The following is a 13,192-nucleotide window of genomic DNA, read 5'->3' on the forward strand; positions in this document are numbered from 1 at the left end:
CACATCGCATGCCCTCCTTAAATGCCCATCACCCGGTTACCCTATCCCCCCATCCATCTCTCCCTCAGCAATCCTCCTTGTGTTTCCCAGAGTCAAGAGTCTCTCATGGTTTGTCTTCCTCTCTGATTTTTCCCTACTGTTTCCCTCCTTTTCCCCTATGGTCCCTTTCATTATTTTTTTATATTCCACATATGAGTGAAACCATATGATAATTGTCCTTCTTCAATTGACTTATTTCACTCAGCATCATACCCTCCAGTTCTGTCCACATTGATGTAAATGGTAAGTATTCATCCTACTGATGTCTGAGTAATATCCCATTGTATATATAGACCACATCTTCTTTATCCATTCATCTGTGAAAGGACATCATGGCTCCTTCCACAGTTTTGGCTATTGTGGACATGGCTGCTATGAACATCGGGGTGGAGGTGCCCTTTCATTTCACTACATCTGTATCTTTGGGGTAAATCCCCAGTAGTACAGTTGCTGGGTCATAGGGTAACTCTATTTTTAACTTCTTGAGGAACCTCCATACTGTTTTCCAGAGTGGCTGCACCAGCTTCCATTTCCACCAACAGTGCATGAGGGTTCCCCTTTCTCCACATCCTCACCAACATTTGTTGTTTCCTGTCTTGTTAATTTTAGCCATTCTGACTGGAGTAAAGTGGTATTTCATTGTGGTTTTGATTTGTATTTCCCTGATGACAAGTGATGTGGAGCATTTTTTTATGTGCCTGTTGGCCATGTGTATATCTTCTTTTGAGAAATGTCCGTTCATGTCTTCTGCCCATTTCTTGACTGGATTGTTGGGATTTTTTGGGTGTTGAGTTTGATTAAGTTCTTTATAGATCTTGGATACTAGCCCTTTATTGGATAGACCATTTGCAAATATCTTCCTCCATTCTGTAGGTTGCCTTTTAGTTTTGTTGACTATTTCCTTTGCTGTGCAGAAGCTTTTAATCTTGATGAAGTCCCAATAATTCATTTTGCTTTTGTTTCCCTTGCCTTTAGAGATGTATCTTGCAAGAAGTTGCTGCAGCTGAGGTAAAAAAGATTGCTACTTGTCTTCTCTAGGATTTTGATGGATTTCTTCTGTCTCACATCTAGGTCTTTCATCCATTTTGAGTTTGTCTTTGTATATAGTGTGAGAGAATGGGCTAGTTTCATTCTTCTGCATGTGGCTGTCCAATGTTCCCAGCACCATTTATTGAAGAGACTGTCTTTTCTTTTTTTCATTGAATATTCTTTCCTGCTTTGTTGAAGATTAGTTGACCGTAGGTTGAGGATCCATTTCTGGGTTCTCTATTCTGTTCCACTGATCTAAGTGTCTGTTTTTGTGCCAGTACCATTCTTTCTTGATGATCACAATTTTGTAATACAGCTTGAAGTCAAGCATTGTGACTCCCCTAGCTTTGGTTTCCTTTTTCAACATTTCTCTACCTATTTGGGTCTCTTCTGGTTCCATACATATCTTAGGATTATTTGTTCCAACTCTGTGGAAAATGTCCAAGGTATTTTGATAGGGATTGCACTGAATGTGTAGAATGTGTAGGCTTTGGGTTCAATAGCCTTTCTAAAAGTTTTAATTTTAATTCCAGTTAGTTAACATACAATGTTATATTAGTTTCAGGTGTGCAATATAGTAATTCAACACTTCCATACATCACCCTATTCTCATCATGATAAGTGCACTTCTTAATCCCCATTACAGATTTAACTCATTCCCACCCACCTTCCCTCTGGTAACCATCAGTTTGTTCTCCATAATTAGGAGTCTTTTTCTTGATCTGTCATTTTTTGCCCTTTGCTTGTTTCTTAAATTCAACCTTTGAGTGAAATTATATGGGGTTCTTTCTCTGACTTATTTTGCTTAGCATTATACTCCCTAGCTCCATCCATGTCAATGCATATGGCAAGATTTCATTCTCTTTATGGCTGAATAGTAGGCCACTTTATATACACCACATCATTACCCATTCATCAAAATAGACAATTGCTGCTTCTGTATCTTGGCTATTGTATATAATGCTGCAATCAATACAGGGGTGCATGGATCCCTTTGAATTAGTGTTCTTGCATTCTTTGGGTAAATACCTACTAGTGCTAGATAAGGTAGTTCATTTATACATTTTTAAATAACCTCCATAGTATTTTCCAAAGTGGCTGCACATGTTTACAATCCCATCAACAGTGTACAAGGGTTCCTTTTTCCTCACATCCCCACCAATTCCTGTTTCTTATGTTGTTGATTTTAGCCATTCTGATAGGTGTGAGGAATAGCTCTCATTTGATTTGCATTTCCCTGTTAATGAGTGATGTCGAACACTTTCATGTCAGTCAGTCTTATTTTTTTTAAGATTTTATTTATTTATTCATAAGAGACACAGAGAGAGAGGCAGAGACACAGGCAGAGGGAGGAGCAGGCTCTATGCAAGGAGCCCAACGTGGGACTAGATCCCATGACTCCAGGATCATGCCCTGGACCGAAGGCAGGCACTAAACCGCTGAGCCACCCGGGCTGCCCATTAGTCAGTCTTCTTTGGAGAAGTGTCTGTTCATGTCTTCTGCCCACTTTTTGATTATTTGTTTTTTGGGTGTTTTATACGTTCTTTTAGACTGTGGGTACTAACTCTTTATCAGATATGTCATTTACAAATATCTAGTAGGTTGTTTAAGTTTTGTTGCTTCTTAGCTGTGCAGAAGACTTTTATTTTGATGTAGTTCCAATAGTTTATTTTTGCTTTTGTTTCCCTTGCCTCAGGTGCTATTCTAGAAAGAATTTGCTATGGCTGATGTCAGATTATTGCTTGTGTTCTCTTTTAGGATTTATATGATTTCAGGTCTTACATTTAGTTCTTTAATTGATTTTGAGTGTATTTTTGCATATGGTATAAGGAAGTAGTCCAGTTGTATTCTTTTATATATTGCCATCCAGTTTTCCCAACACCATTTTTTTGAGGAGGCTATCTTTTTCCCATTGGATAAGCTTTCCTGCTTTGTCAAAGATTACCTGACCATATAATTGTGGGTTTATTTCTGGATTTTCTTTTTTTTCCCATTGATTTTCAATAGCCTTTTTGAGTATGCTTTATTAGTGTGACATACATTTTATACACACACACACACACACACATAGTTTTTGGCAGTGAAAGTGGTATAAAGTGATTAGATTCTGAATATATTTTGGAGGTAAAGTTGACAAAGTATGGTAATGGATTGGATGTGTGTAGGAGAGAAAGCAAAGAGTAAAGATTGACTTCAAAGATTAGAGAATAATGAATATACACTTTTGTCTGTTTTTGGTTATTCTCCACCCTCCATTAAATTGTATGTATATCTCAAAACATTATAGCACAGGAGACATTAAATAAATATTCATTGAATGAACAAAATATGAAATGCATTTAAAACTTCATCCAAATACAATTTATAATATACTGACGATTTTTGTATAGAGTATTTGCTGAAAAAAAATCAGAGGAGACATTGCCATTTTCCTATTAATTACCATCTGACTTCTGGTTACTGCATATTTTTATAGATTTTTCATATATGTATAAAATTATTAACTTCCACAGATATAGGATAAGATCTTCCCTTAATTAAATGCCTAGGTCAAACAAATCTATCTTCTCAGAAGCTGAAAATATTGAGGGTTCTCAGAAACCATCATGAGAAGGAATACTAATTTGTGATAATCCATTTCAAATACAGCTTCCTGATATAAAGTGATCATACCCATGTAAAAGATTACTTTTGAAAATAAAGTTTAAAAAAATTGAATATTGGTATTCATTATTTAAGAGAGCTATCCAGTTAGTTCAAAGAAATCAAGAAAGTTGAATTAATTTTCTAATGATCTAAAAACAAAACAAAACAAAACTTAGCTTCTTTAAAGAGAGTTTGCCAACAATTCTCTTAATATGCAAGTTATCTTAAAATTTACAACTTAGTCTACGGCCGTACCACCCTGAACACGCCCAATCTCCTCTAAAATTTACAACTTAAATTGTCTTCCAAATTTTTCACTACTCTAAGACATTTAAATTACTTCTCTACTCTAAGGATAGATCTTTATAGTTGGTTGTCTGCTGAAGAATGTGGACATAGTAGAAATCAGATGCTTTGGTTATATAATTTTGTCAGTAGTAACTAATAATAGGTGAAAGGACATTTATCTAGTGGCACCTGAGAAAAGATTACTGCCTCTTTTAAAAAGAAGCCTAATTTCAGTTATTGTAATACATAAACAGCTCTCTCTGGCTGTCAAATGGTCCTTTAGGTAGAAATTACATTCTTTTGGATTTTTTTTTTTGGCTTGTTTCTACTTTTGTTCTTTGGTTAATTTTTTAAAATTCAAATTAAGTAGGTTATGAGTTTCAATTAAAGACAATTATCCTAATCACATTTATATTATCATGTCATAAGAATTACAACACATGAACTTCTACCATTTGATTGCAATAATGCCTGGCATCATTATACAAGGTTTTTTTTAAAAAAATATTTTACTTCAGAGAAAAAGAGGAGAGTGAGAACACCAGCAAAGGGAAGAACAGAGGGAGAAGGAGAAGCAGACTCCCAACTGACTGGGGGAGTCCTCGCCAGGCTGGGTCCCAGGGTCCTGACACCATGACCTGAGCCAAAGTCAGTTGCTCAACCAATTGAGCCACTCAGGTGCCCCTACAACAAGTTTTAAAACTGCTACTCAGCTCCACTAATCCATCACATAATATTATTTTAAGAATATTAAAAGCCTAAGGAAATTAGAGCTCCATAATTAACTATATACATAACTCATCGAGTATTTTGCCCAGACTGCTTCAAACTCATGAATGACTGCCCCATTATCAGGCCCTGTGGATTTGGTTACATATCCCATCAAGATTATCTACTTTCCCAAGAAAGTCAAATGATTCCAATCAAAATGATGTTAAGATCTCTAGAAATGTTTTAGAAAGAAAATGAAAATTATAATTATGCTTAAAATTAAGAGTATCTGGAAAAATTATAAATGACAGGTAAAAATAAATTTATCTCCTTAAAATTCAACTTCAAATTGTGGACAGATTAACCAGAAACTGGAGATTTTCCTCTGTTAAATGCTTGTGGCCAGGTTATGGACAATTCCCAGTTGCGGCGAGGTGACCTTCAGAGTCAGCCAGCCTTGAATCCAGATCTGGCTCTCTACTGACAAGCTTTGTCATTCATTCTTCCACCTCAATTTTCTCCCTTATAAAATGTGAACAGTAAAATAATCTCTTCCTAAGTTTTTGAGTAAATAATAATTTTTAAATTCTTAACAGAGTGGAGGAGATTGTAATCACCCAACATAGATGAGTCAGAAATACAAAATAAAAAGTGAATATGCACTGTAATTACGGCTGAAAATACTGACATGAATACTTATTTAACAAGCAAGGCTCTGTGTCCGTTCTCAAGATGCCTAGTGGACATTAAGCTAAATTGTGTTATGACTCAAGAGCAGAAAGGAGATTTTTCTAAATAGGAGAAAAAGAGGAGTCTTTCTGTATCCTCTAAAGAGGAGCCTTTCTGTCATTTGACAAAAAAGCAGAAAAAAATGAGAAAGTTTACCTAAGGAAGGCTGTTTGGGGTTTTTGTTTTGTTTGGCTTTTGATAAAATTAAGATATAGAGTGATGCAATGATCTGTGTGTTTCATGGTGAGGTATGGAACCAAGATTTCTTTCTTGTCATAACAGTATTTTTTTCTCCCCAAACCCTATTACCTCAAATCTAATCCTGAACTAAGTATTTTTTGGAAATTGATAGGTTAGTCTCTAGGAATTTTTTCAGAAGATTGTGTTATATAAAATGGAATAAAGGAGAAATTCTAATTCAAAGAATTCACTAAAATTGTAAGCACCCAGTTTGCATTTTAAGGTAGATTTTATCCACAGTCCTCTCCAACATAAGCAATCCCAAACTGTATTGTAGTATAAACAATTCTCTCACTTGGCGATTGTAAAGTACTGCTTCTTCATTCAAGATAACTCACCATAGGTCTCTACAAATAATTGCTCAAAAGCATTTTTTAGGGGCACTTGGATGGTTCAGTCCACTAAGCACCCAGCTTGATTTTGTCTCAGGTCATGATCTCAGGGTCCTGAGACTGAGCCCCACCTGGGGCTCCACACTCAGAGAGAGTCTGCTTGAGGATTCCCTCTCTCTCCTCCCTTCACTCTCACTTTCCAAATAAATCTTTTTTAAAAAGTTTTTTTAATCAAGATATTTATAGATTATAATAAGAGCCATTTTTTATAAATTAATATTTAAATGTCAAAATACTGTACAAAAAAAAAAAAAAGAAGAGGAGATAGAGAAAAAGCCTAGACTAAAATCACAGAAATACTGCTTGACTATATACTATCAACACTGAATAGTGAAGAATCCCATAAACTGAAAGGGACTCAATTCTCCATAATTGGCCAACAATCCACTGACAAGATCTACAGAGCTGGAATCTGAGAATCAGAAGAAGCTGACAGGGAGACCCATATATCAGCTCAGCAAACAGTTCAGGAAATGTTCACTGAATGTCCATTTGATGATAGGTACACACCTATGAACTGGAATTTAAAGGTCAGTTGCTATTCACTAAAATGTGTTTGTAGTGTTTCTGAACACACAGCTAGATTACATTTCCCAGGTCCCTTGAAGTTAGCTGCAGTCATGTGACTGCATTTTAGCCAATCAGTGTGGGCGTGAGTGCTTCCTACCACTGTCCTACTTGGTCATAAAGCCCTTTTATGCACCCTCAGGCTATCATCTTCTGTCAAATGGCAGCAAAAAACAAGAGTAAAGCCTTAGAATAGTTTCTCAACCCTCCTTCCCATTATTACCTTCACCAAGGGATAGTTTGAGAATTTTTCTTTTCATAATCCTTCCTTACTATAAAATGGTAATACTATGAATATATTGTGCTATAAATCATTTTTTATACTGTGGCCCTTTGGAGGAACATAGACTATAGTAATGCTAAAATTGTTGTCACCTGTACCCATTTCACCTCCCCAGAAACACACACACACGCACACACACCAATTTTTACTCCCTTTCATGATTTGGCCATATTGAGAATGTGTTCCCTGGAAAATTAGAAACAACAAATGGAAAGTGTCAGGGTCCAATTTAGATGGCTTTATGATCACAACGTAAATTGCAAATGCTAAGCCATTGTAGATTTTGGGTCCAAGCTGTTATAACAACTTAGCCCATCCTAAGTAATATGAAGGTCTTAAAATGTATCTGTAAAAAATGTAATAATATATCTTGCCCACTTAGTGAAAGAATCCAACAGTTGGCAAAAATTAATAGCAAGCAGTAAAATCCCTGCTATACAAAACAAAAAATAGAGAATTCCACTAGATAGTAGTGACTTAAAGATTATGTTTCCCTTTGAAAGAGAAGTCCAGCCACAATATCAAGCAGACTATTAGTACATCCATTCAATCACAGAACTCCCTTCAAAACAAACATAAGAGGGGGGTAATGAGGGACTTAATGACTGCCCAACATCCTCCTTAAGCTCACTGTCCTCAGAGCTCCCTCTAGAGAGCCATTTATTTCACGAGGTATGCAAAGACTAAGTATTTCTTACTTTATATACACTCTATAAAAGGTAGTAGAGAAAATATTCCTCAGTCTGAATAGTCTACATTTCTATTTCCAAAAAAAAATTACTGAAGCCTATCAAAATGAGACAAGCTTAGAATCCTTAAGTTTGCAGTTATTTTAGTTTTGAAATTAAAAAGTAAATGCAACATTTTATGTAGATTATATAAATGCAAAATAACAATTATTTTAAAATTTTAAATTAAGCTGTATGTTATAGACACAATGAATGCTGGCTGAATACAAATTGCCCTCTGTTATATTTAATTATGTAATGAAATAGCACATAATTCTTATTACTTTGGACAATTAGATTTTTGTTATTAATGTTTTCTTCCAATTGTTTTAATTTTTCAAATATATAGGTACCTGAAGTTTCAGCTGAAATTTTATCAACTGATGATAATTTATGGTGTTTTCTTAATTGGAAAAGAAAGGTGGCAGATTTCCCAATTCATCCATTATGGCTTCTGAGTGTGAAAAATATTCAGCTTAATAGTATGCCTCACTTAAGGGACCAGGTTTATTATATATAAGTGATTCTTTGATTTCCTGAGTATACATACAAAAGTGGCAGCTAAAATAAGCATAAGAAAAATCTGTACCAAAAATTTACATTATGTCTAAGAAAATGGATACTCTCGAAAACAAACTGTAAAAGCTACTTTAAATTTTAAGGTGGCCGGATTATTGAAATGTAAAACAAAACCCTAAATTTATTGATCATGCTTTTAAATGAAAGATGTGGTATAAAGTAAAAAAAAAAAATCAGAATAATTGAAGAATTCTCTAGCAGTTTAAATAAGCTTTTCAAATAAATCACTTCACTGGGAAAAAATATATGCATCTAATGTGTGTGTATAGTTGCTATTGTGTTTTCTATAGATTTCTTGACATTTCACCCTATTAATATTTGCCTTTTATTTTTATTTTCTTTAGTATTTGCTTTTTAAACCAGATTTTACTAATAGAATGTCCCTGAATTTAACCAAAGAGCCATTTGTGAGATGGAGAAAATTAAGATAACCATCCAAAACTCTCCATCAATGTCTATATTTTTGAGCCTTACATTTACATAATTTGCCAGTTTGGGAGGGTAGCTTATATGCTGCCTTCATGTGGATTTATTTATTTTTTCTTTTTTTTTTCCTTTTTTTTTTCTTTCTTTTTTTTTTTTTTTTCATGTGTATTTAAAAAGTTATTCCTCAGGAGACACAGAGCCAACCTGGGCCCATGACATGAGGAACTCCACACATTTTTAATTTCAGCCCTATCACGCCCTATTTCAAGTGTCCAGTCTTCATGACCACATCACTGGTGTGCAACAATGCCATTCACTGATTTTTGTTTGTGATATCTACAGTTAATGATTTATTGTAAATTAAACTGTAAGGAGAATAGGTTAGTGAGATCTGCTTTTACTAGTTTCCTGACAACAGCTGTAATAAATGGCCTATAAAAAGATCTACATGGACCTTGTATACATATATATCACATAGACGTTAAAGTATCTGGATTCTTTACAGACCACACTGCCCTATGTTGACTTGTAGATCTTTCCAGCAAAGTCCATGCGATTATCAAATTCATCCTAGGAAACTTCAGATGTTAGAGAACTGAAAGATGAACAAAATGAAAAATACAAACCCAAACAAAAAATTTCATGTTGGCGTAGAAAAAACACGAACATCGTTTTGACTCATAGAGTTTTATAATTATAGTAATAAATTTTATCATAAAAATATTAAACATGTGCTAGATATGGTGATTTTAGGTATCACACACACACACAATTTGTTCACTTTTAGTAGCCCTATTATGCCCCATATACTCTACTCTAACAAAGGTGGGACCCCTCAAAAATTTTATCAAATTATCAGAAATTCACTCTCCAAAATTTTAAGCCAAATCAAGTCACTGAAATAAACCCTAGAAATTCACTTCTAGAAATTTCTAGGCAAGATGGAAAGTAGAATTTAAAGTTGAAATACCAACTGTTTTTAATGCTTAACAAGCTCAGGCGCCCTGGTGCTTCTCCCTCACAGGAAAACTGAAGCTTTGGCCAGCCCACCAGCAGGGGCTTCAATAAAAGCTACTTTCTTTCCTCAGTAAAACCAACGCAAAGGCAGTCTGTCGGAAAACCGATGCTTTTGTAAAGTGGAAAACTCAGCAGAAGGATGAAATTGTTCCGTTTCAGGTAGAAAACTCTTTACACAGCCTTTCCATCCATTTGGTCAAAATTGAAGTTTTTAGTCTTATGAGACACTGAAGGGTGAAATTAAGGCTCTCCTAGCTTTGACACCCCTGCTGGGTGGAATTTGAGAGAAAAGGCCTCTGTTAGGTCACATTTTCTACTGAAATTATTAGACCTCTGCTCCAATCCCACAGACCTGACTGAATTTTCAAGTGTCTTTTGTTCCTTTATAGTCCTGAAAAATATATAACCTTTAACTACTAATCTTTAGTTGTGATGATTTAAAATATATTTGATCCAACCCAAATAACTCATTGAGCACAAATTCCTCATCTTCCAGTTGATCTGCTTCATTGCTCCAATTGCCTCTACTGACACATACACTGTTCTGCTCATTCATCGTGACCTCCAGCCGTCACCCAAAAATCTCTGCCATGTCTCTTACTATTGAGTTCAAATCCCAACATCCGTCATTTCACCTTTCTTGCTCTATAATAATCCATCGTTCCTCCCTATCCAAAGTCCACCTGCCCAAAAAAGAATCAGTCTTACTCTTCACAGAGATTCCTGCTCCAGCATACATCTGACCCTCCTCTCATCTCACTGCAGAACAGGTGACCCATCCTATTGTATCCAACTCAAACATCTATTCAGAAAACCTGAATCATTGGTGGTCTCCTTTCCAATTCTCTCTACATTCAGAAGCCTCATGGTTCTAAAAATAAAATAAATAAAAATTACTACACAATATAACTCTTATTCCATTTTTTTTATTTTTTATTTAAGATTTTATTTATTTATTCATGAGAGAGAGAGAGAGAGAGAGGCAGAGACAGGCAGAGGGAGAAGCAGGCTCCATGCAGGGAGCCCGACGGGGGACTTGATTCTGGGTCTCCAGGATCAGGCCCTGGGCTGAAGGCGGCGCTAAACCACTGAACCATTCGGGCTGCCCTCTTCTTCTGTTTTTTAAATTTCACAATCAAATATCTCAAAATAGTAATCTATAATAGTTTCTTCCATTTCTTCACCCTCCACTCTAATTCTCATCCCATTCCAATCTGGCTTCTGCCTGTTGCTTCTCGGAGATATTCTCAACCAAGATCACTGTCAACTCCTAGGTCCTAAATCCCTCGAGTATAGTTTATATTCCCCAGGTGACTCTCAGGAGCACTTGACAGAGGTACCCACTTCTTCCTCCTGAAATCAGTATTTCCCAAGCAACATCACTCCAACTAATTCTGATGCTCCTGGTTAGCCTTCTTCGCCAACTCTTTCCCAAACTGCTTATCACATTTATATGGGATCAATACCGATCTCTTATTTGTTTTCTCCTCCACTGTCAATTAACCTTTTCACCTCCCCATAGAATGGCCTATCACCTGTGGGTCCAAGATCCTGAACTCCATGCTTATAATCTGGGCAAACTGCTGGTGTCTAGGCCCATGTGATACTCATAATCTTGATTTAATGACTGAAATTTTTTGAGCCCTTACTATGTATTAATCTTTAAGGATAAGCACTAATAACTGAATTACCTCATTAAATCCTCAGAATGCCCCCTAGGTAAGTACTATTATTATCACCACTTCACAAATGAGAAAAGGGAGTCTTGGATCAAAGAGGTGCTCAAAGTCACAGAGTTAGTGGGTGGGCAAGCCAGAATTCAAACCAAGTTACCTAACTACCCACTCAGTGTCTGCAGATGAGATGTTTGGTGTGCTCCACCTCAAATACCTGAAAGAGATTTCATGAAGGACATGATTGATTCTCCCCTCCCTCTACTCCCTCTGAAAAATCCACTGCATGCCCACCTCTCTCCTCAACACTTCTAATCCTCCAGTTACCAGCAATTATGTAAGGCCCCTCTTCTCCAGCAGGTTTCTACAAACCATTAGGGCATTTTCTGTATTGGTCACCATTGTATCCCCAGAAACAGAGGACATATTTGGTATCATTTCACTTAAAAAAAAAAATCTAGTTAACTGGTGGATTAACTATTAACTACTGAGGCTGAATCATGAGTAATTACTGAGATTTAGGACTACACATCTCTTGTCACTGTCCTTTCTGAGAACTATTAAGCTACTTCCCAGGTAGAGAAAATGCTACTTAATGTGTTATCATAAGCAGGATAGAATAGATCGGTTATGCTACTTCCCAGGTAGAGAAAATGCTACTTAATGTGTTATCATAAGCAGGATAGAATAGATCGGTTATATGAACACAGGAAACAGGGGAGGTAAAAACTATTGAGCATTAAGGTCTAAACTCCATTAGACAGAGACTAAGTCTCTCTTACTAACACAGTACCTTTGGTGCCAACCAGAGATCTCTTGCATTATAGGTGTTCACAGATATTTGTTGAATAAATTAGTAAATGCTTAAATAGAATGGAAAAACGTTCATGCTTCACACATTATCAATTTGTTGTATAAATTTTTTAATGCTTACAGTATTTCTAAGATGACTTTTAATTGGGAATCTGGGGCTTGACAAAGTTTAAAAATCTCTCCAGACTTTGGAACCAATTTAAGCCTGACTCTGAAGTCCACACTTTTTTATTTTTCTTGCACCATACTGTCATCCATTATATATGCTGACTTCTTTATCTTGGGTTCAAATATTTCTAGGTAGTCCAAACAATTGAAGTTGCAACAAACTCTAACCTTTGACTCCTTTATTGTATGAGCTTTGAATAAGCCATCAGCAGGAGAATATTGTTTGACATGTGAAAAGCTTAAAGAACAAGCTAAAATTTAATATTGTTCTGATTCATTTATACTTGATTTTTCAAATTTTGCTTAAGGTAATGATTCGTAATTTTTAATTTAGAAGGAATTGTCCATGCTGTACTTTAATTAATAAATACACTCCATAAAGAAAAGTGATGAATACAAATGAAGCTTGAATAAACCTTGGAAGGAAAATCATCACAAAAGAGAATTGCATCTTAAAACAGATATGTGAAAAAGCAGTGCCACAAAATTATTCATTACATAATGAAGTTTAATAATAATAATAGTCATTTATAGAAATTACGACAATCATAGTCATTATGGAAATATTTTAATAATACCTTTGGTATTCATGACTTCATTTGCATGAAATACCACTCAATTACTAACTTTAGATCAATTGAACAATTATGTCTATTGGAGTTGTTCTAAAAGAGAATTATATTCATTCTAGCTCCTATCTCCTTTAAAATTACACTGCTTTATTTATATCACTAGATACCCAGAGCAAGTCAAAGAAATAATTAAAATAGAAAATTTCAAATCTTGCCTTAATGCGTGTTTTATAAATAATTACAGGTTTTTGATCTCATAATCTGATTCACTACTGCTGAGCTAAAGAAATAA

Source organism: Canis aureus, chromosome 1 (genome assembly GCF_053574225.1).
Source record: "Canis aureus isolate CA01 chromosome 1, VMU_Caureus_v.1.0, whole genome shotgun sequence".
In the NCBI taxonomy this organism is placed as follows: domain Eukaryota; kingdom Metazoa; phylum Chordata; class Mammalia; order Carnivora; family Canidae; genus Canis; species Canis aureus.